A 22,576-nucleotide genomic window follows, 5' to 3' on the forward strand; every position below is an offset into this window, starting at 1 on the left:
GGGATTTCCTAGTGAAATGGTACGTAAGTGAAACAACAAGAGGTAAGTGTTGAGATGGTATCTCTTGTGCTTAGAAATGTGTAATTAATGGGGACAATGGGACCTACAGAATGTAAATGGGTCTGGTTGCAGATTCCACAGCGAAACTGATCTTTAACTCAAGAGCGTGAAGGTGAACGGCGGTAGTTGGTCTAAAAGGGAGGAAAGAAGGAGAGAGGAACAGGTTTCAATAAGGAAAGGATTCGGAAGCTTGGAATAAGTTTGGATGCTGAAATCCAGGAGTTTCCTAAGTGGTGACTTACGAAGCGTGACCACAGTAAACAGTAGCAACGCACTGAGGTTTCCTTTCCGGAGGTTTAAGTACCGTGACCAGGTTAGGGGGAGGAGATTCCTCAGGTGACTGAAAGGGTTCTAGACCATCCATTCATGCACACAACGCCATCTTGGGAGAAATAGCATGAAGAGAAGGCATAAAGCGCCACCGGCGCAGGAAAGACCACCTTCGTGAACGGGCCGTAACAGTGGGGCTGATTGATGGTTTAGAAACCGATATTCATCCCTGGATCACTAGCGCCCCGGAAGTTGATTCGTCACACTGGTTTGCAGCCTTCGCTAACCCTTGTATTTGACTTTCATTGTCTGTCTGTTCCTTCAAGATGGCCAGGCTGTGCAACTGTTCTTGCTACCAGATTGCAATTAATCAGTTCGAGTATAAGAGGAGACATAAAGTGGTGTTGCTATGTCCGGGATTGGTAGATTACAAGATGCATCACGTGGGTTTCTGTAGGAAACCCTGCCCATCACAGGTGTGCATGTTTGGACTGAGAGAGCGAAGGCAGTGTGTGTGTGTTTATTTGTGTGTGTGTGTTTGGATGTGTTTGTTGTTTGGGGATTGGAAGAGTCTCGAACCCCGGAATTATGGTGTCAATATTAAGGGTGTGTGTGGTAGATGCATCGGTGCCTCATGCTCCGTGTTACTGCATCCTCTACTGGTTGCATTGAGTATTTAGAGTGCATGAGGGAGTGCTGTGCGCGAGTTGGATTCGTGGGTGCGTTTAGAGTGGTAGAATGGTTGTGAGTGGACCCTTGGTGCTTTGATGGGTCTTTTCCGTCTATCTCTATGGCTGCGGTGAGATGGTGAGCTTTCAAGCTGCTGTGAAAGAAGGAGTCAGCAGGAGTTAAGGTTCAAGGTGTAGATGTGTGTGTGGGGGGGGGTAAGAGAATACATTGGTTAATGGGGGTGCACTGAATTGTATCTCTGAAACCTTCATAGTAAATGTGTGAGTTTGAGATGGTTATTCTGCTTGGTCTGTTCAACATCTGCTGTGTATTGGTTGCTCTCTCTGGGGAAAGGCATAGAACAAAATTGCACGCATTGTATGCGAGGCCTTGTCCAGTGAGCCCTCTTTTGGCGTGGTGCAGTGGTGTTTTTTGCGTGGGGAGTGGCTGTTAGCGGTTATGTGGCATTGAATGTGCAGTGTGGATGATTGGTAGTGCATTACATGGGTGGCATTGAGTGCTTTGTTGCACCTGGTCTGGTGGCACAGTGTTATCTTTATGGGAGGCTGCTCGAAGTATTCTAAAACTTTAGAAACAGGTGCATTCTTGGATTAGTCGGATCACTTTAAATGATGTGTTGTTGAGTTACTGGGCTCCTGTGGTTAATGATGGTGAAATTGTGAGCAGCTGCAGAGAGCGGCGGGAAGTCCCGAGTCTGAGATGGTGGGTGCGCTGCAGAGAGCGGCGGGTGGTAGTATGTTGTGGCTGCCGAAATAGCTGTAGCTGTGGGTTTAAATGCTGATATCGTGAGGCTGGGTTATTTTCCTCAATCCCTGGTAATACTGGGCGGTTGATATCTATTCTGGAGCAGAAGATGCCAGATTGGATTGTGACAGGACTATTGGTGGGTCCGATTGCAACATGACATACGATAGCAATGGTGTGCTAATGAGGACAGGTGTGGCAGCAAGTCAACATAGCTCCCTAGAAATAACAACTGAATGTAAGGGACCACAATGTGATAGGAGGCACTTGCGGGTCGCGTCTCATTCTGTTGAAATGCATTTCTGGCCCCGTGCAGTGTGCTTATGTGCAGTGGGTTAGGACGGTGGTGCATTTCAGTTAGTGGACTCAGGGGTCTGAGTTGAAATGGGTGTTTGGTGTACCTAGCTCCTGGTTTCGAAGGCAGGCTTGTTGACCCTCAGCTGTCTGTGGACCCAACAGACTCTACCATTCTTCACATTGCCTCAGCCATTGCAAATTTGCAATGAATGGGAGGCGGTGATCTCGGAGCTCTGAGTGTCGGATGATCTGTGCACCCTGGCAAGGTCTGGAGATTGGCGATTGCCGTGTCTAGGAGAGCCGGTTTACCCGGCAGCAGGATGCAGTTGCAGGGAAAAAACAACTCTACTAGTGGCTTCCATGCAGGCAAAGCGACCCACGCTGACCAACACAAGCTCTGGCCCAGGGGCCAAAGCAGTGTCCAGCACCCAGGCCTACCAGCTCCAGGCTCAGGGACCCAGCCGCCTTAAACTAGATCACAATAGATCCCTAATGGGGATGAGTGTCTGTGATCTGGTGCATGACCGTCACTCGCCCTGTGCATGCTGTGGATGGCTAGTGTGACTGGGGTCCAGAACAGGCCAAGCTGGGAGAATAGGAAATTTCAGGGTTCTATGTGATATTTCCGCATTTTTAAGGCCGTACACAAAAAAGACATATTTATTTCGGCCGATTTTTGTTTAGCCTTTACTATGCTGAAATATGACATTTTAAATCCCCCCCTTCCTCCCCAAAGGCGACCCCAACCCTACCCCTGCCTTCTCCCACTGGAATTTCTGAAAATCGTGCAATGGCACCCCACAAGCCCCCAACCCTCTACTTTCATCAGCCACCACCCCCTGCCCAGCCTAACACATTCCCCTTCCTTTCCCATATAGTCACGCACTCTCTCACACAGTGCTGGAACTGGAAACAATATTTGTGGGGAACTGTCACCTCTTTGAAGGGAAGGGGCTGTGGGAAGGTGGGGGCAAGGCCAAGGGGGGGTGGCCAGGCTTGTGCAACACAGTATCTCTTCATAGAACCCAACCCTGGTAATTTGCATAAAAGCAAAGAGTATTATGGGAAATGAGAATGTCCCCCTGCTTCATTGAGATATGTAGAGTGTTTCTTTTTTCTTAAGTCATATAGGAAAAATGTATCCTATTTTTTGTTTCTTCGGTAATGATTTGCGTGCTGTAAAGTATGCAATGCCATGGCAAACCAATTAAATATCCAAACAGCAAACATAAGTGTGATCTCAAATAATCCTTGTGAGCACCGGCATTCACAAAAGAATATGAAGGCATGAAAGCACTTAGCTGTCACCCTCTCAGCTGCCTTTATATCATTTTGTAAATCCATTTAACAGATGCCAGTGCTCAAAAGGATTATTTTCCTTTCTTCCCAAGGAAAATAATCCTTGCGAGCACAGGAGGGAAGAAAGGAAAATAATTCTTACGATGATGTCAGGTGAGACTTGAAACATAAGTGCAAGATTTATTTTTTTACCTAAAGCAGCGGGAGCTATGGAAGTCCCAGCACCCGGCACGGCAGGGGTGAGCACTACAAGATGGCGACGGTGCTTCGGGACAGAAGAGGAGCGCAACAAGGTAAGTATGGCACCGACACTTCACCAAAAACAATGATTGGCTGCTTCTCTTCCTCCTTATGATTGGAAGCGCAAACTGCTATTCAACTACAGACCAATCATAAGGATTACCGAACAGCCAATCTTTGTTTTGGAACGGGCCAGCTAGGCGGTGCTCAGTCCAAACGCAGTGTCCCAGTGCTCAGAGCTTAGCACCGGGCTCCTTCGCAGACCCCAGGGCATTTTTTCTCAAAAAGCAAACAGGCCAGTGGCACAGGGGCAGTTTGGGCCACGGGTCTAGACGGAGCATTTTTGCCAGAGCGGAGCTCCGTCTTGTTCCGGCACAAATCCGCCACTGCTCACACACACGAACAACAGAAAACACACTTACCTTGCACCTGCAACTTCCGTTGTCTGGCCGGCGCCTGTCAGCCCCTGCGCACACTCGTCTGCGTCAGGGAATTTACAGTTTCATTTCGAAAGACCACTAGAGTGGTCTTTCTAAATCAGGCTTTATTTTTTTCGTTTTTTTAAAACGAAATTTTGACTCCATACGGATTTCATCCTTCAGAAATGGAATGGGATTCCAACTCAAGGCATCTCAGTAAGGTGTTCCAGGTCCATTTTAGAGCAGACCACAATACGAAAAGAGAGAGGGAGGGGACTGGTCAGTAAACTGACAGCAACTGGAAAGCTGGCCCCCATCTATACCACAATCTACAGTCACAAACTAGACCGGCCCATGTAAAAGAAACAGCCCGTGGTGAAGTGGCAGTGCTGGTACAATCCCCAAGCCAGAGGGCTCCAAGCTCAGCAAACCAGCCATATCACAATGCATCACCATATTTTGAAAATCTTTTATTTTATTAGTGTTTTGGAAAGCACATAAATACAAATAAGTTGTTTCACACTGCATGAGGGAAAGATGGAAAAGGGGTGGATGATGAAGCCAAAACTAGCCCAGCGAGTGAAAGGGTACACAAGAGTGTAGTTGACCAATGCTTGCTGACTACACGTAGACTCAACTTCCTAGTGAACAGATCAGCTAATACATCACGTGGGAAGGGGGGATGAGCAAGGGCGGAACCCTTCAAAAATGGTACTGCTAGTCATGATGTAACTTGCCAGGATCTGAGTGAACAAAAACGAAATTTCATGGTGAGAGGTCATACCAATCCTACATATAAACACATATCACAGTCATGAGTAATGCATTTCTGAACTGAATGTATTTAATAACATTTATCAAAGAGTGGTGGGGATAGAGCACCCAGGGGTGTTTAAAATACAATACAAGTATGTATAATCCAGTAGACAAAAGAGCTGGATTTAAATGCAACCAACATAAACAGAAGCACTGCCAAAATGTAGTCAATTGTTCCAATTGTGCAGTTATAGAATGAACATAAACATAGTTTCATGGACATTTTGAGAAAAACAAACAACAACAATGCTTGAACTGTGCATTGTTCAGCTGGTATGATCGTCGACACAACAGCGTTTCGGCCTAGAAAAGAGCTGTAAGATGCAGCTATGTGGGCAGGCCTTCATCAGGACGTGTGATGGGGTAGTCCCGGGGTCTCTATCTACAAATAATAAATGGAGTGTGTTGAGTAAAGGAATGACGTCAAAATAAAATAATGATTCATTAAGCTCCCTGAGGATGCTTCATTAAAACAAAGAAAACAGCTTCACCAGGAGTGTAGCCTGGTTCTTACCAATAGCTCATCCAGTGCTTGGATGAGCAGTAGATTCCATCGTGGGTGTGGATATCTGGACGGCACCAACATATGCCAATTCAAGGGACAAATATGTACCTGGAACAAAATGATAGGATCTATAAGGATATTGTATAGTTCCTAGTCCTCTATCTCATTTAATGGAAACATAGAAAAAGTCTTACCTCAAGGAGTAAGAAGTGTGTCTTCTTTAGTGGAAGGAGTGGTGACACCCACTATGTATGAATAGTGTCTTCTATAGTTGGAAAAGTGGAGTCGCTCACTGTGCTCCAAGATTGCTAAACCTGGCTGTCCATACGTGGCAAAACCTGTGTATCAAAGAAACGCATGACCGTGGGGTTATCGCGGTGCGTATGACAATCAGAGTGCCCAAACTTGTTTTAAAAATCAATATTTTTGGTTATAACATTTTCGTTATTACAGCATTATTACAACATTCTCTGTATTTAATTTGTTAAAATCACATGTAACCCACCAGCTGAAGATTAGGAAGAAAGAAGTGGGGGCAGACTAACGAGGGGGGATTTAAAGGGGACGGGTGCAGGGAAGGCATGAAAAGAGATGCAGTGGGAAGAGGGCTGAGTAGTCAACTGTTAAGAGCGCATTGCCCTAGAAGCTATCTGCAAAGGCTATCCTGAGCAGGTGGGGCCTCATAAAGCAATTCTATTCTAGCCAGAAGGATTTTGGAAGGGTATTCCATATTCTGCCAGTGTTGTAGACAAATTATTTGCCCCCAAATGTTGTTTCTGTGGTTTGGGGATCATTCTTGGATCATAGTGATCTGCTGGGAAGATATTAGGCCACTGAGTTAGCTATGTACTGCGGTGTCCACAGGAAGCCAGCGCAATGCATTGAGGTCTGGTCGGGTCTGATGTAGTCACTGTCCCTAAGGCCCAGAATCCGTTCAGCAGCATAATTCTCTACCAAGCGCATTTGGTGCATTTGTGTTGTATTAAGGCCTAGTTCTACTTTTTGTGGCATTTTAAGAAAATTTGAGATTTTACTCATCAAGTGTATTTGGAAGTTGGACTTCCTAACTGTATCCTGGATCTGGGGTAAAAAAAGACAAGAAATCACACCGGATCCTATGCTTCCGACTGCCTTAGCGTCTGGAGGACATGGCCCATCCTGAGTGGTTTCCACTGTGGTACTTTCTCATTCAGAAGCCAGCCACACATTACATGGCTCTTCCCGACACCACTACCGCTCAAATGTCCTCCACTGACGTGCCCGCAGAGAGCAATTCCTCATGGGTTGGCAACACTGAGCAAATAAGAAAGTGATGTCCACTCAAAGGTATTTTCTAAGACACACTTTCATTATTTCTTTTTTTTTTCAACTGAGATCCACTTGAAAGGGGTATTTATCTGCTGTGGCATCCCAGCGGTGGAGGGTGGCCTGTGCAATGGGTCAGGTGCACTGCAAGCCATCCCAGGGAGTGGAGAAAGGCCCGCCCTCACACCAGAGTCTTCCTTATTGGCTCCCAGGCAATGGCGGCATACAGCACAAGCCCTGAAGTCCTCTCCAGGAGCCTGCGCAGTATAGCCCCTCTCGTTACAGGCGTGGCGCCAGCTCATTTATTTTTCCATGCATGGCCCCCATAAATATACATTTAAAGAATTTTTAAAAAAGAATCCTATTTGCATCTGGTTATCATTCAATCGTATCCTGAACTCCTGCCTCGTCCTCCTTAATGGAGGCTTTGCATGTTGCTTCCCAACCACACTGGGCTTGCCGCCAGTGCTGAAGCAACTTGCCTTGGACAGAGGACTCGGAGTGCTGGAAAAATCATCTTTGCCTTCACTGCAGCACCACCTCACAGGGGGTCCCAGCAGTGCTTTAAGTGGGATAAGAAAAAGAATGGAGCCTCTAACGAGTCGATAAAAACAATATTGGGTGGCGGAACCTAAGAAGGGCACAGCTCACCCTAAGAATTGCAAGTAGCAAAGGAACCGTTCAAAGACATGTGGCCTGTGTGACTGAAGGAGTGTCCTAACAGGTGAGTTAGCATACCTGATATGAAAGGGGGACAAATCTATGTTTACTAGGAATGTTAAATGTAATATAGTTAATCAGCATTAAAATAAAAATCAGCAAAAATAAAAGCATTCAAATATCACATGAAAACAGGGCAAGACTGGTTCCAATCCCCAGGTCTTTTGAAGGAACGCACTCATTCATTTGGATTGCTATCTTCCTGTCCCTGCTTTTTTGTCTTGTGGTGCCTTGAAACACCACTTGTTGTATAGGCGCCTTAAAAATACTCAATACATTAAATAAATATCAAATCGTTCTGACAAGATTCCTCATATTATGATGTAAAATTAAATGTCTTCTCTAGATTATAGTTTCCGTATTGCAAAGCAAACATTTAATCGAACTCCAAATGTCTGGAGCCAGTGATGTGATTGTAAACGTGGATAAGGCTGCCATCTAGTGGCAAAGAACGGAGTTATCTCACACTCGCTTTTTCACTGTGGACCTCTTGTATAGAGTCCAGGCAGAACCCTGGCTGGAGAACACATTTTGGACTGGCCATTGCTGAGCCCTGGCCCTCTTAAAGCCCTCACCACCACATACTCTTCCTTTTTTTGTTTTCACCATTCTTTATGTATCACATAGTCCCGCTGCTTTCCCCAGCACCCCACCCAATTCCCCATTTTCTCGCTGCACTCCCCGCGTCATGCACACCGTGCCTGGCGATCATGGATTTCCACTCAAAACAAAGCGACCCTTCCTCAAACTCGGTAAGACCACTACTTCCACCAGGCTGCACCCCACTTCTCACCCATCCCTCTGAAACGTAAGACATATCTCGTGTGAACAGGAGGAGGGGGGTGTGGGGGTGGGGGGACTGCCGCACGTGTTTCCCATTTCCCCATTTCATGCTGCGCGGGCCTAGTTTTTTTTTAATTTATATTCCCGTGTAACAATAATCAGCGCCAGTAGCAGTTTCTGCCTCTGCCAGCGCCGCCAACAAAATGGCATTCGGGTTCCCAATCCCTCCTGCCCTCGTCCGATGGACGGGGGCCAGCTCGGCTGCGGGTTCATTGCAAGCATCCCATCAATGCGCCGTTTCAGAAGCTGCGAGAGGGGGCGCGCTCAGGAATTCGCTTATGACATATTTTCGCAGTAAATTAAACGTGTGTTCGCAACGGGTGCCAGCGAGACTCACGAGCACCAGCGGGCGACCGACCAATCGGAGCTGGCATGTAGTGGCCACTTCTCCTTGGGAAGTTCTATTTACAGATGTTACACGTGGACCAGTGACTGAAGCCTGATGCACCTGCGGTGCAAGAGGGGCCCCAACATCCAGGCGCCCCTGATTGTCCTCAGGCCTTTGCATACCCCTAACTGATGGGACTATTTGGGGTCTCATGCCACTTTTTACAGGCACTCTATTATATTGCAAACATGAATAGTTGCTCATGTCATGCAACAACTCCTGGAGTCCGCAGGTACATTTAAGCTTCTTGATGTCATCTGGGTCCAGGGTTCCGCTTACTCTAAGACGTATTGGTGGGGACGCTCACCAGTCCAGGTCTAACTGGCACTCATGGAACCATACACACATCACACCCACCCAGCGTTCTCTGAGCTGTCATTCACCCACATGCAACAACATGCTAGCAGCAGAGGAACAGGCAAGGAGCACCAGTGGCCAGCACAAGCCTCACACACTCCAGACTGATGCTCGAGATAGCACGGTCCCCATCATTTGACGTCACTGCTCAACGGCAGCCTCCAGGACCGCCGCCCACACTCTGCCTGCCAAATTATACAAATTCCTTTGCTGCATATAACATGGCTTTTACCACCACTTGTTCCACTCTGCCGGGCATGGCACAGCACCTCATACGATTCTAGCTTTATTTTCCCCATCCTGAATGCAAGCATACAAATTACCAGGGCAAATAAATACCAACCGAGACCAAAACTCCTATCGACACAAAGTAAAATAAAATGCATGACATGGTCATTGTTTCACACCCCTTGAAGCTTGCTCTGTTCTAATCACCCAACAATAATACATTATGAAAACCTTCTAGAATTGTAAGAAAAACGAAGTGCCACAGTAACAGGCACTTCCATGTACCTGTTAGCATCACTAATCGCCTCGGTCTGCTTGCAGACACAGTTAAAAAGATGAGATCTCACTGGGAGGACTGTGGGGCCCAGGGTGTTTTCCTTTTGAGGTGAGAGAGGCCGAGCAGGGGGCCCTCGTGGGCTTTCGTCCCCGTCTGACTGCTAAGTCTGCCTCTGGACCGTGGTCGCCTACGACATTACCCCACCAACTCCTTTTAACCCGTTACCCCAAACCTCTGCAACGTAGCACACCTTAATGATGAGACTCTCTGGCATGCTTGCCTCGAATGGCACATCCTCAGAAACATAATACCCCCCCTATAGAGTTCCCGACTTGCCTCGACCTCACCTTACCCGCCATAGTCCAAGGCCACCAGGGAGGGGTCCGCTCCTACCCAGCCAAGGGCCACTTAGGATTGCACACACACAGCAAGGTGGAGAGTCCTTTTGCTGAACACCATTTTTCAAGCAGAGCTGATGTTTTACTTTCCTTTTCTAGGGAATATTGTTGCGCGTGCCGCGCACCGCCGGGAGCAGTTATTCTGGAGCCTGAAACCAATGTGATCTTATTTCTGTGCCAGGTCCTGAAACGTGTCTACATGAAATGCTTGCAACAGTAACACGCTGGGTAGGTGATACTTTAAGCATTAAGGAGGTGTTTCATGCTAACGTTCCACATCACAGCTCCGAAGGCAATGCACATTTGCTGTAGTATGCTTACTCTAATCATTTGAATTGGACGTTACTTGAGATCGGGGCTTGGCATGCAACCCTGCACACTGCAGAATGAACACCTAAATATCACACTAAAAACATCCAACTTTTCATAGCAAAATTAGACTTTGAGAATGGTGACAGAAAGCGCTGTGCGAGTTCCAGTGTGACAGAATGTCATCTATGCGGTAGAACCAGCCTGAGCTTTTCTAATTTTGAATAATAAAACGATGCAAATAATTCTGTTTCTGAAATGGAGATCTGTTAATCCGACCTCACTTTCAAAATGTCTGATGCCAACAACGTACGAAAAGAAGTTGTGGAACTATGTTCCTTGCTGGCCTCCCCGGCTCCCCACAAACCCATCGGCACGCCCTCTTCAAAGCGTAATCCAACCCCCCAAACAAACACACCTGCTGTTTAAGGGAAGGTTCGGTGCAGTGTGTTTCAACTTCTACATACACTTTTATTTTAAAACCAAACCATTCCTGAACCACCCGCTTCGGCCACTTGATGCCAAAAAGCATAATGCACACATGTACCTTACTGTCTCCTGGCAGCTCTGTTGCACTGCAGTGGCACCAGGGCAGGTTCAAAGGTCACATGTGCATTCCTAAACAATGCTGCTGGAACCCAAAGATCCTACAGAGGCAGCTTTTTAACTGAACCCCTGTTTCACAACCTAATAAATGTGTACCTCTGAAGTCTAGTGTCAGTCGTTAAAAATGTAATCAAGCATGTCTACTTTGACATGGTGGCTACTGTGATTGCACAATTATACAGGCTGAAACATTTGATTTAATTTATGGTCAGCTTGATGAACCTTTGCTCAATCATGATAGGTGCATAAAGCTTTATGTGCTGGACATACCCACAAAAACCATGTTAGTTCCAGCCCAGGAAGGGAGCCAGAGGCAGTGACGGGGATGAAGCATCAAAGTTATGCTGCCTTTCTAGGCAGTCGGCATGTTGTTTACTTCTTGGCCCTCTTTTTTGAGGTTGAGCATACAATAAGGGGTCATTTTTCTGTCTTTCCCTTTTTTTTCTCTCTTTTCCCATTCCATTCAATTTCCTTAGATCTGCATTTTACTCATTGGGCTGGCTGTCTAAATCATTTTCTGCTGCAATTCCTGCAGTCTATACAGAGTATTTCTGGGTATATCTGGATCAGTGTATCATTGCATTCCATTTAAGAGGATGCCTTTCATGAGGACCCAACAGGCGAGGGACATTTTTGCATGTGTAAAGCCCCACATGAAAACACGAGGCTAGATGAGCAAGGTGATCGGCACTCATGTATGTTTAGGAGGGCTCACAGAAGCTAAGTCGCTGTTTCAGTCCAAGATCACAGACTTACTCTCACATGGAAATCACCCATAGGTTTCCCATGCAGTGGGAAGCCTCCAATTAGAGCCAAGTACCTCACCTATGCCCTCTCTTATTTCTTTCTCACCAATTGTGATTCGGCTTTCACAGGTTCTGGCACGCAGCACAAGGAGAAGACAGAGATGGAGCAAACTGAAAATAGGTGATAGGGTTGACGTAGGTGAGGCAATCGAAGATAGAATCACTGGCATGGCACGAGGGACTGGAACCTGTCTTAGCTCACATGAGCACGCATCCAACCCTGTATTTGAAACCCAGCCAGTTACAGCATCATCTCTCGAGTGATGAAAATGGAGGTATCCTGCTCTCCAGGAAAGCAAATATGAAACCTGAAGATTATTGTGAAAAGAACCGGCATCCTGCAGAACATAAGGGAGCTCTATCTGAAGTCACATTATTTATAACAGAGAAACCTCAGCAAGAAACTACTCCACAAAAACGCTCAATGTCAATGGTCGGAAGAGTCCCAAAATTAGAAGTACCGGGAAAAAGAGAATATCCTGATACCGCTCCAATCGATGGTTGTCAGAAGTATTCCATCGCAGACACACTTGTCCCACTTCTACCAAGTTGCATAGAGGCGGGGCTGACAGGTCTTGATCCCATAGACCCTGCAGATCCCACTGGGTGGCCATCTTTAAAAGAGGTCATTATAAAATATCTCAAACGGTCTGTAAACCTAACAGAGTTCTGCAAAGAGTTTTAGACAGCCAAACAGGGACCAACACAAGTTTCTCAGAAAACAGTGGATGAACAGTCTCAAACTACTCTAATCGCAGTTAGAATCAAAACTGAGGGCAGAGTAAAAAGGGGGAGAAGGAGCAGTCTTGGGGCTCACCCCCAAATCTGTCTCCCTCGTCAGTTCCTCTCTTAATCCCATGAAGCTATTCTTGTGACTCTGTGAAACCGTGCTTTAGTCAAGCTAGTTCAGAGGAGAATCGGTTGAATGTTTTTGTTTACCACTACATTTTGCCGCATATATGTGTAGGGGGAGACAACCGCCGCCCCCCATAACCCTTATAAATTAATTATATCCCTAAACCCACCCCCCACATATATATGTGGAAACATGAGCAATAAAAATTGCGACCAACTCTCCTGCAAGCAATTTGGACGCGCGGTAATCAACCAACACTGCTAGTTCCACCAGCTCGATGCAAAAATTGCATTCATTAAGAAAGTGGGACATGGATTTATAAGAATGTATGATTTGAAAACACTTTACAGGTTACAGATTGACGAATGGTGTTCCCCCACCAGTGGAGACCGTCTTGTTATGGGATGCGGCCAAAGCAATCACCCCAGTTACGCATGTGCAACAATTTGGCAACATCGGCACTGGAATCCAATGTAAACATTGTGGTCGACTCTTTATAGCTGCTCTGATTAATTTTACGCTAGGGCAGTTCCCTTACTTAACATGTGTTATCCATCTTTTGTGGGTGTAATTGGAATATTTTAATCTCAGAAGTATTTTTCATTCGAATTCTTGCACATCTTATGTATTTCATACGCCCTTCCTTTAATATTCCTGCCCTAGCAGTATTACAGCATTGCTCCTTTGTGAAAAAATGAGTGAAATTTGCTATTTGTATAATTGTATGTACTGACATGTGTAACGCTGATGCACCAAAGGCTGATGACCAAAGTTTGTTTAAATGAAAAAAAAATCCTTCGAAGGTCCCTTGGGACAAGTGATTCAAAAACAGTCCTGTCATTTGAATGACCACATCACACCGGGGTGCTGATTACTGGAGTGCTTTTGATGTAGGGAGACAGAAGTGGAAAAGGGCAGAGTTGTAGTAGCCAGGAGGGAGCTTCAGTCCAAAGAGGGGGTCTCACCATCTTGCTTTTTGATTTGCACTCGTGTATGAGCGTGATATAAATAAAATATATCATATCTCCCAAACGTCCTTTTCTCCTCCCCACTTCCTGCAGACCAAGCAAAGATTGAGTGAAATGTGTGTACACAAGCAAATGGTATATATTTAGTTACTCAACCATTATGATTATGTGGAGAGCATTAAAACATGGATTAAATGTATGATTATATTAGTCCCACTGCACACAAACATGAGCAGGAAAGGTTGGCAACTAGAGGCCAGTCAGTCGTACCTCCAAGGGAAGGAAGTGAATGGCAACATTTAAAAATGAGAGGATTGTGGGCCATGTGCAAGAGAACCCGTGCCTGACAGGTATATGTGAATTGTTGGACTGAATGACTAAAGATGTGGCTGCCGGCAGTGGTGATGGGTATGGTCTACTTCAGTAATACCGGTAGACCCTTAGACGTCACTCTACACACAGGCGAGTCATGAGCAGACTTAGGGTCCATTATGAGGAAGCCAGGATGCTCTGGGTTAGAAGCTGGCTGAGACACATGCAGCGGGACGTGGTGGTGAGGGAGCAAGTGGAATAAAACACACCCCGAGAGCTAGGGCCATGATAGGGTGGGATTATCTCGGGAACTGCGCGTGGTGCGTGTGAGGTGCCATTGCTTCAGTCCTCTGTAGTGAGGGTTGCTGTTCAGTATTTCAGGTAGAGCTTCCTGGCTCGTGTGAAGTGCACTTGATTTAGGAATGTAGTGCAGGTCCCTTGCCACGATGCGTCCTGTGTGATGTGCACTTCTACATGTCCTGCAACGTGGGTCCCTTTCGTGTTCTGAAGCAGGAGTGTGCTATGCTGGTTGCACTTCTTTCGGCTATGCAGCGAGGATTACACTTTATGGTCTTGCATCCTTCCTTGTGTGGAGTGCACTTGTTGCAGCCCTGCAGTGAGGGACACCTTTTAATATTGCAGTGGTGAGGGCACATGTTGCAGTCTTGCATTGGGTCACATTCCAAGCATTAGGGCATGTGTCCTGTTGAGTTGGGCTCTGTGGGTCACCACTTTTCAGTATTGTAGCAACGGTATGTTATTGGGGGTCATTGCATGCCATGTGCATGGACTCCAGCCACTGTGGCCCTGTGCTAGGTGCACTTGTTTTAGTCCTGCATTGGGTGCTACACTTCAGCCTTGCAGTGTCGGTGCCCTGTGTGAGGTGAGATGTTTCAGTGATGCATTGGTGCTCCTGTGTCAGTAGTGCAGAAGGGGTGCTCTTTCCTGTCTGAGGTGCACATATTGAATTATGCTCTGTGGGTCAGTACTTTTCATTAGCACCATGAAGAGTGGCGCCAGCCAATCAAGAGGCTCGGAACGCTGCCTGTACTGTATGGTACAAGCCCACGTTCCTGAGCTGCCTAGGCAGCCAGCACCCCCTTCCCTTCCACGCTCCCCCTTTGCCCTCACCATAGCATCCGTGTAGTCTCCTACACAGGTGTTAATGGTGTCTTTAAAAAAAGAAAAGAAACGTACCTTTGCTGCGTGGCCCGGGGCCGTCAGTGCTGCTGTCCCCTCAGTCCGATTTCCATGCTGATGACATCAAAGTCATCAACATGGAACATGTACTGAGGCTGACAACAGCACTGCGTGGCCTGGTCAAGGCCACACAGGAAAGGTAAGTTTCTTTTTCGTTTAGGGAACTCCACTCGGGCCCTTAACTTGGGTGATGGGCCGTTGCCTACAGGGTCAGCCCGCCACCTCGGGGCATATCGCCTCAGTATTGCAGTGATGTTATGCTATTGGGGGTCAGACCACGCTGAGCTGCCATTTGCATGGTCTCCAGCCACTCTAGCCCTGTTAGGTGCACTTGTGTCAGTCCTGTATTGAGGGCCATACTTCAGGCTTGCAGTGTGGGTGTCCTGTGCAAGGTGTGATGTTTCCGTGCTGGCCATGAGTCAGTAGTGTGGAAGCGGTGCTCTTTCCTGTGTGAGGTGCGCTTGTGTCAGTCCTGTATTGAGGGCCATACTTCAGGCTTGCAGTGTGGGTGTCCTGTGTAAGGTGTGATGTTTCCGTGCTGGCCATGAGTCAGTAGTGTGGAAGCGGTGCTCGTTCCTGTGTGAGGTGCACTTGTGTCAGTCCGGCGGTGAAGGTCTCTGCAGCGAGGGTCACCCTTCAGTGTTGCAGTGGTGTCTTATCCTGTGTGCGTCATACTTGTCTCAGTCTCTTGGTGCTGCAGTGCAGTCATCCTCACTTGATTCTTCATTTATATGGATTATTCTTTTATAGTGCTCTTATAGGTTTCTTGGCACAATCACTTTCCAGCATGTATATGAATCGGTGTAATCAAAAATGGCATGATGACAATCAGTTAACAGCAATGACACATTTTTTTAAACAATGGATGTCGATAAAGAACTCCAAAAGAAATCGAAAATGAATAGGTGACGCAGGAAATTGTGTGAATTTAACACTCTTGACCATTTCTCCAGAGGAATTCATGCCCCACATTTTAGTGAAAGGCAATACCTGGTGACTGAATAACCTCAGCCCTTTAAGATGAATAGCAAGTACCCTGGAGATGGACGGGGATGTAGATTTTATTCATACATCAATAATCAAAAAAATGACTTAGTTAATTGACAAAAAGGATAACTGTTTTATTTTCAACTGTCTAAACCAGGGAGAACAACGAACCCCAATGAATTCGCTCGATCCTCTTACTCAACGAGTTTCATAAAAAACAGAACTTTTATATCCAAAACTTGTCATCATTGACGTTGACCAACACCATTACCAATGTCATCCTACGTGGCAAACTACAAAAGTGAGTGAAAGTGATAGGTTTCTTAACATCAGGTGAGGCAAGTAAGCCCTCCCCTCAAAATGGCCACTATGAACGTCACTAAATACACAACGTCCCTTTGCCTACGCAAACCATAGGACCCTTAATTATGCAGTCCCCTACAATTGATTGGCATTCTAACCTTCATCAGTACTTTTCCACCTATGTCTAGCAGCACATAGATTGTACTTCCAGGTGCTAGTGAGCTCGTCCTAACCCCAGCATCCCACCAATTAGCATATCAATCTATTATCACCTCAGTGGTTAGCGTAGTCAATTAGGCTTTGAAGCTCGGCCTTGAGTTTGTTCTGTACTGTGGAGAATCAGGGGAGTGAAGGAACGCTCTGCCCTCATGCTTAGGTGTGAGCATCTTGCTCATCCAACTTCATCCTTCGACGTGACTAAAGACCATAAAATCGAGTTTTCACTGTCTTTAAAATAATATTTTTTAATAGACCTCTGATATCTTCCTTGTTTGTTCATGCCTTCTGAATAGGTGCTTGGTCTTTCACACGATTTTGTATCCAATGTCAGCTCACTCCAGCCTGATAAGATCTTGGCTTCTTGGCTTGGCTTTGTGGCTCATCCAACCTCGCCTTTTCAGGATTCACTTTTAATTCATGTGTTTTCTTACTGCGACACACTGGAAATGAGGCCTTTCTTTTTTAGTCCAATTCTGCTATGACACATAGTGGAAACATCCATCCTTTCCTCTTTATGCATATATGTACATATTGGCGCATGCCGCAACCTATTCACTATAAATCTAGCCTCAAGAATACTTTGTCTGCTTGCATTTCTATTCCACCTGTACACGTGTAAACTGACTTGATATCGTCATCCATTTCATGGCATGAGCTTCTTCACCTTGATCCCAAGATGTCACTTATCCTTGTTACTTTCTTGATACTTTATAGAATATCTGCATTCTCTAGTCTCTGCATCTCTTCTATGTACGTCAGCTCAGCTCTGTGTGATGTCACCGTTCGTCTTGACCATTCATTTGCTCTGCTTCTTCCGGGATTTCATTCAAACGGTCATCATATTTTCTTGTATGCAGGTACGGTTTTTTCAATGGGAACCTTGCCTCCAGGATTCTCCCAGGTATCTGTATTTTCACTGGTACCACACGATTTTCACATCTGAGCTCCCAACTTATAGGCAATATAGGTGAGGTGGTTGAGGTCCGGGTACTTGGCTCCTCCTCTACACTGGGGCACATCAATAATCATGAAGACTATAGAGGGTCCTCATTTGACTTTACCGGTCTCGAATAAATTACAGGTAATTCCGACACTCGCATTTATTCCGAACCGGCAAAACACAAGTATGCCGGTGGGGGCAATGGATCTTCTGGCAGGCCTGACCTGATTGTAGTTCAGGCCCTCTACCAGCAAAGAAATGCCAGAATCAATGGCACCAGTAATACCAGTGCCAGTGATTCAGGCAATCCCATCCTACAGGACTCCCTGTAATGGGAACTTACTGTCGTCTCTGCCTCCCGTAATAAAACCGGGATATCGGGTGGTGGAGACAGTAAGGCCAGTTTTCCAGTATGCCGCCGGAATTACCGGTGGGGTAACCACAAACTCGTAATGAGGTGTATTTAGAGAAGTCCTCCCAGTGGTGTGCCAAAGCAGTGATGGCTGATGACTGTTGTTACCAGCCACTGCTGATGGTTGTTGCAAGCAATCAATCTGGATTCCGAGCATTCAGAGGCACATAAACTGCTCTCCTAAAAACCTGTGAAGAAATGCTCACATCTCTAGACTCTAACTCACCTGCTGTTCTCATTCTACTTGATCTCTCCTCTGCATTTGACACAGTCAACCACTCCATCCTCATAAAACGGCTCCATGATACCCTTGGCATCTCGGAACAGGCATTGTACTGGCTGACCTTCTTCGTCACTCACAGTCCCTCCCAGTGTATCTGGGCACTTTCTCCTCTCCCACCTCTGTCTCCACCTGTGGGGTTCCCCAGGGTTCGAGCCTTTCACCCTGGCTCTTTGACGTCTTTCTCGCTCCGCTTGCTTACCTTATTTTCACTTTCTCCCCTCACTTCCACTGTTATGCAGACGACACCCAATTCTTCTTCAAACTACACTCTGTTCCTCTCCCTACTTCCTCTACCATTCCTGATTGACTATCTGCTTTCCTGTCCTGGTGTGCATCTAACGATCTCTGCCTCAATGCCAGCAAAACAGAGATCCTTCCTATTGGGACTCCTGCTCCCTCTTTTCTCCCTTCACTCTGGCCACACTCTATAGGCTCACTCCCTTCTCTTTCATCTGGAGCCAGAAACATTGGAGTCATCTTCAACTCCTCTCTCTCTTCCTCCCTCACTTCCTGGACCTTGCCAAGAAGGCCGACTTTTAACTCCACCTCCTCAGAGGTATGCGTCCTTTCCTCAATTTTCCTCAGAAGTTCAATGTCTCTAGAGCCCTGGTACTTTTCTAGGCTGGACGACAGCAACAGCCTCTTTCTTAATCTACTCTCTTCCTCTCTCCGCCACCTCCAGCTTATCCAGAATAGGGCTGTGAGACTTATCATTGGTCTCAGGCCGATGGACCGTATCTCTCCAGCCCTAAAATCTCTCCACTGGCTCCCGGTTGTTGCAAGGATCAAATTCAAATCCCCCTGCATCATCATAAGGCTGTCTGCCGCCGGGGATCACGCTATCTCCAAATACTCTCCCTCCAGATCTCAGTCCCGTGTGAGATTGGTGACCTGGGCCCTTATGTGTCCTTCTGGCTCCTAGTCATCCAATCACCTTCAGTCTTCCACCTGGGCCCTCCCCCAGCACTTGCCTTTGGCACCCACTGGCCTGTGTTGTCCCACAGGTCTGCACTTAATGTATTGGCAGGTGACCACTCTTTACCAAGTGCTCTCTGCCAGGCACTTACCTGTTGTCTGCAACTGACTCTCTGGCACTTCCTCCTGTGTGGAACCTCTAGCACTTATCCCCCTTCCCTTGTCCATTCTCTCTATCTACACTTGCACGTTCTGAATGCTCATATGGCCTAGTAGGACCACCTCTGCCTTTGTTTCACGCGTATTATTTTGTGGGCGCTTTGAAACACAATTCTTGATGTATAAGTGCCTTACAAATGCACAATAGATACATATATTAATGGACCCAGTCCCAGCAACTCCACAGGTCTTCTATTGTACATTTGGTAGAGACATCCTCAAGGATGGCTGTTAGCATCCGCGCCATCAAGCTTGCAGTGATGTTCATGTTTCAGTATTTCCTGGGCGGGTTTAGTTCTATGTGATATGAACTTGTTTAAATCCTGTTACAGGGGTCACCTTTCAGCATCACAGCTCTGATGTGCTGTGTGATGTGCACTACTTTCAGTCCTGCTGAAAATGTCACAATGTGAGTTATGCTATCACCGGGCAGAAGCAACCTGTAAAGTTACTGCATTGGGAAAATTGGGTGACATTCCCATTTGGATGAAGCAGTGCCTCTAATCCGAAGTGGGGATGGGCCATAATGCATATTGTGCATATCTGGTACCCACAAGGCAGGTATTGTGTTCAATTGTACATGCACACACTCAAGCTACCTTTATGTATATAACCAAGTAGACAACTGCACAAACTCCATATTTTGCATATTTTAGATGATGGAAACGCCATGCCTCTCCAAAAGGCGCACACGCATAGTCTTGGGAACTAGATTCTAAGTATTACATTGGTGTACTTGAAAGTGAATTCCACGAGTGAAGCAGACACTGCCCATCAGGTGGCGCCACTTCACTGTTTGTGCTAAGTCATTATTACCCCAGCTCACATGAATTCCAGATAGCCCCTGTATGCTTTACTGGCCCTGTCTTCCATATCTTTCTTATGGGTATGCCCATACATGCAGAAGGGGAGTTTTCTGGAACAAAGGACGGGCATGAATGAATGAAGCTGTCTGGGCTCAAGGGAGGAGGTGCGGTCTGGCTCCTTCTGGCCTTAAACAGCAGCAGCTGGATAGAGGCCACTGGTCTGAAGGGATAGTAGGCCTGGCTGCGGTGCTTCTCCGGGGTGTTCTTGCTCATCCCTCGCTCAAACTCAGAGTGGGCCACATTTGGAAACTCAAGAGGTGGATCAATCAAAGGGAAATCGATGAGATGTTCACATTTTCAATTCAAACGAATTGGGGAGTGTAAGTTTGAACACTTAAAATATGTATTTACTGAGTATGAGAGAGAAAATAAAGGGAGTTGAAGGGTGGTCGAACGGTCCATGATCAAGTGTAATTGAGCATCAGTTTGTGGCACACATCTCAGGGTTGGAGCACTCCTTTCTGGGAGATCAGTCGAGGGGCCCGGTGCCACTCCTTGTTTTCGTCCCAGAATGCTTTGCAGATTCTCTCCATGTTTTGATCATCATGTGTGTGTGGAGGGAATGGGGCATAACAAGATCTATGCCCAGTCACAGATACGTGTGCTGGACATCATTTATCGAATGTACACCACAAACCTTACTGACACCTGTCACTTAATAGTTGGTGTTTTTACCCCCCCTTCCCCACAGGGCTCCCGCACACTGGTATTAGAAATAGAAGGAGGGGGGCAGGCGGTGACAAATGCCCGCCAATTCAGGTGCTGAGATGTATGCTGTGTCAAAAGTGATGTTTGCAAAACTGAGGGGGGATGTCTGGAAGGTTTTGAATTAATGATAACCACTGGCAGTGCTTTGAACAAACATCCCCATGATTTTTAGCCTGCCGTGGCATTGCAGGAGGGAAAAGACGAGATGCAAATCATTCCCACCCATAGGGAGCCCTTGCGGTTAGGTCGGACCTCTTTAATACATGACTAAACGCAATTGCCAGACAGGTTTCATCCTAATCGGGTGTCATCAACGAGGTGCAGATGGGATCCTAGGCACAGCAGGCGTGGCAGCCACTTCTGAGCGAACCCGTCCCACTTGTGGTGACTTTTGCGAAACTGAAGAGTGATGGCTGGACAGGAGTACGTTTCTCAGGACATACCAGGGTGTGCTCGGTCAGCTCTCTGCCCATCGGCCTATAATGGCACTCCTGTAGCAAAGATCCGTATTCCAGGCATGTTGGCAATGCTACCCGTGGCTCGCAGATCTCATCACCGCCATCGTAGGCTTTCCTTTTCAATGTAAACTAACAGCCCCACCCAAGGTTCCATATCAAACAATATGAAAAGGGTGCAGGCATGAGCAGTGCAGCAAAGGAAGCTCTGGAGATTGCGCGACTGCACCCATCCTCGGGTTGGCTAAATGCACGCGCTGACATCGCAAAAGCATGGGCACAGTGCTCTGCCAACCTCTAAATATGAAAATGCTGGCGATAAGGACGACCGGAGTAGATGGTTCAATTTGGGAACTATGCTGAAAGCAGGTCGATGCAGCCAATCCCCAACCTGGCGAGCTACCTCTCTGCCTCGCTTGCTGTCGTGTTAACTTGAGATGCTCTCGGAAGAGTCTGCCATAAATCACGTTTCGCTGCATCTCTGGTGAAGCGGTGCCGGGGAGGGAGGCAACTCGGCCCTCCAGATCTGTTCCTGCCGTGCTCGTGTGATGAGAGATTCCTGGCCCAGAACTGGGGCTGCTCTGGCGGTTGCGGGCCGAGTGTCCCTGCTGGGGCCGTAAGGCGAGTTCACAGGCCCGGCCCTCCCATTAATCTCTCCAGGTGAAGGGCGCGCCTTCCCCGGCTGCGCAGGGGGACGTGATTGAATGGTGCCCGGGGGTAGCATTACCATAGTTAATTAAATGGAAGACGCTGACATGCTTGGGGGGAGTCGGTGATGACTTTTGGCTTTGGTGGGCTGGAATGCGGCGCTGTCTGTGCTCTTCTTCCCGCGCTTTCCCACGGCTATATTTCCATCTATAGGTGATGAAAGCCTGACTCCTCCTGTAGCTGGTCTGTCCGTGCGCAGGGCACGATTCATTCTTGCCTAGGAAGGAAGCTGGCACCACTCTGAACCCACATGCTATGGGTCATGATGCTGCCACGCAGGCCCTGGGCCTATTCTTCTTTCTGTCCACCCATCAGAGGTTAATGTTCTCTCGTGGAACTCCATTCCACCCGGGCACGTTGGAGAAATAGGACGGGCCCCAACTGTTACACTTACTAACATGTCAACCGACAATACACAAAATGGCGTCAGAGGGCGTGACGTCAACCTGTAATCTAATGCATCATGGGAAGTTACATTACAAAAAGTTAATAACAGGAGCCAAATAGCGTTGTGTTGTGCTTGTAAATGGTAATTGTAATTATTATTATTATTATTATAATTATTATTATAGACGGAGCAACACTATAACCTATTGAAACTATAATTTAGGCTTTTTTTCAAAAAAGTGTTTACTTTGAGCTCAAAAC

At 46.9% G+C, this 22,576-nt stretch overlaps 1 protein-coding gene across 1 annotated transcript in view; it reads left to right on the plus strand.

The window, feature by feature from the left end:
* IQCA1 (IQ motif containing with AAA domain 1) overlaps positions 1–22,576 on the plus strand; it is a 1,010,495-nt gene that overhangs the window by 591,105 nt on the left and 396,814 nt on the right. The gene's annotated exons all lie outside the window — the stretch shown is intronic.

This window comes from Ambystoma mexicanum, chromosome 9 (assembly GCF_040938575.1).
Source record: "Ambystoma mexicanum isolate Mex_15411 chromosome 9, UKY_AmexF1_1, whole genome shotgun sequence".
Lineage (NCBI taxonomy): Eukaryota > Metazoa > Chordata > Amphibia > Caudata > Ambystomatidae > Ambystoma > Ambystoma mexicanum.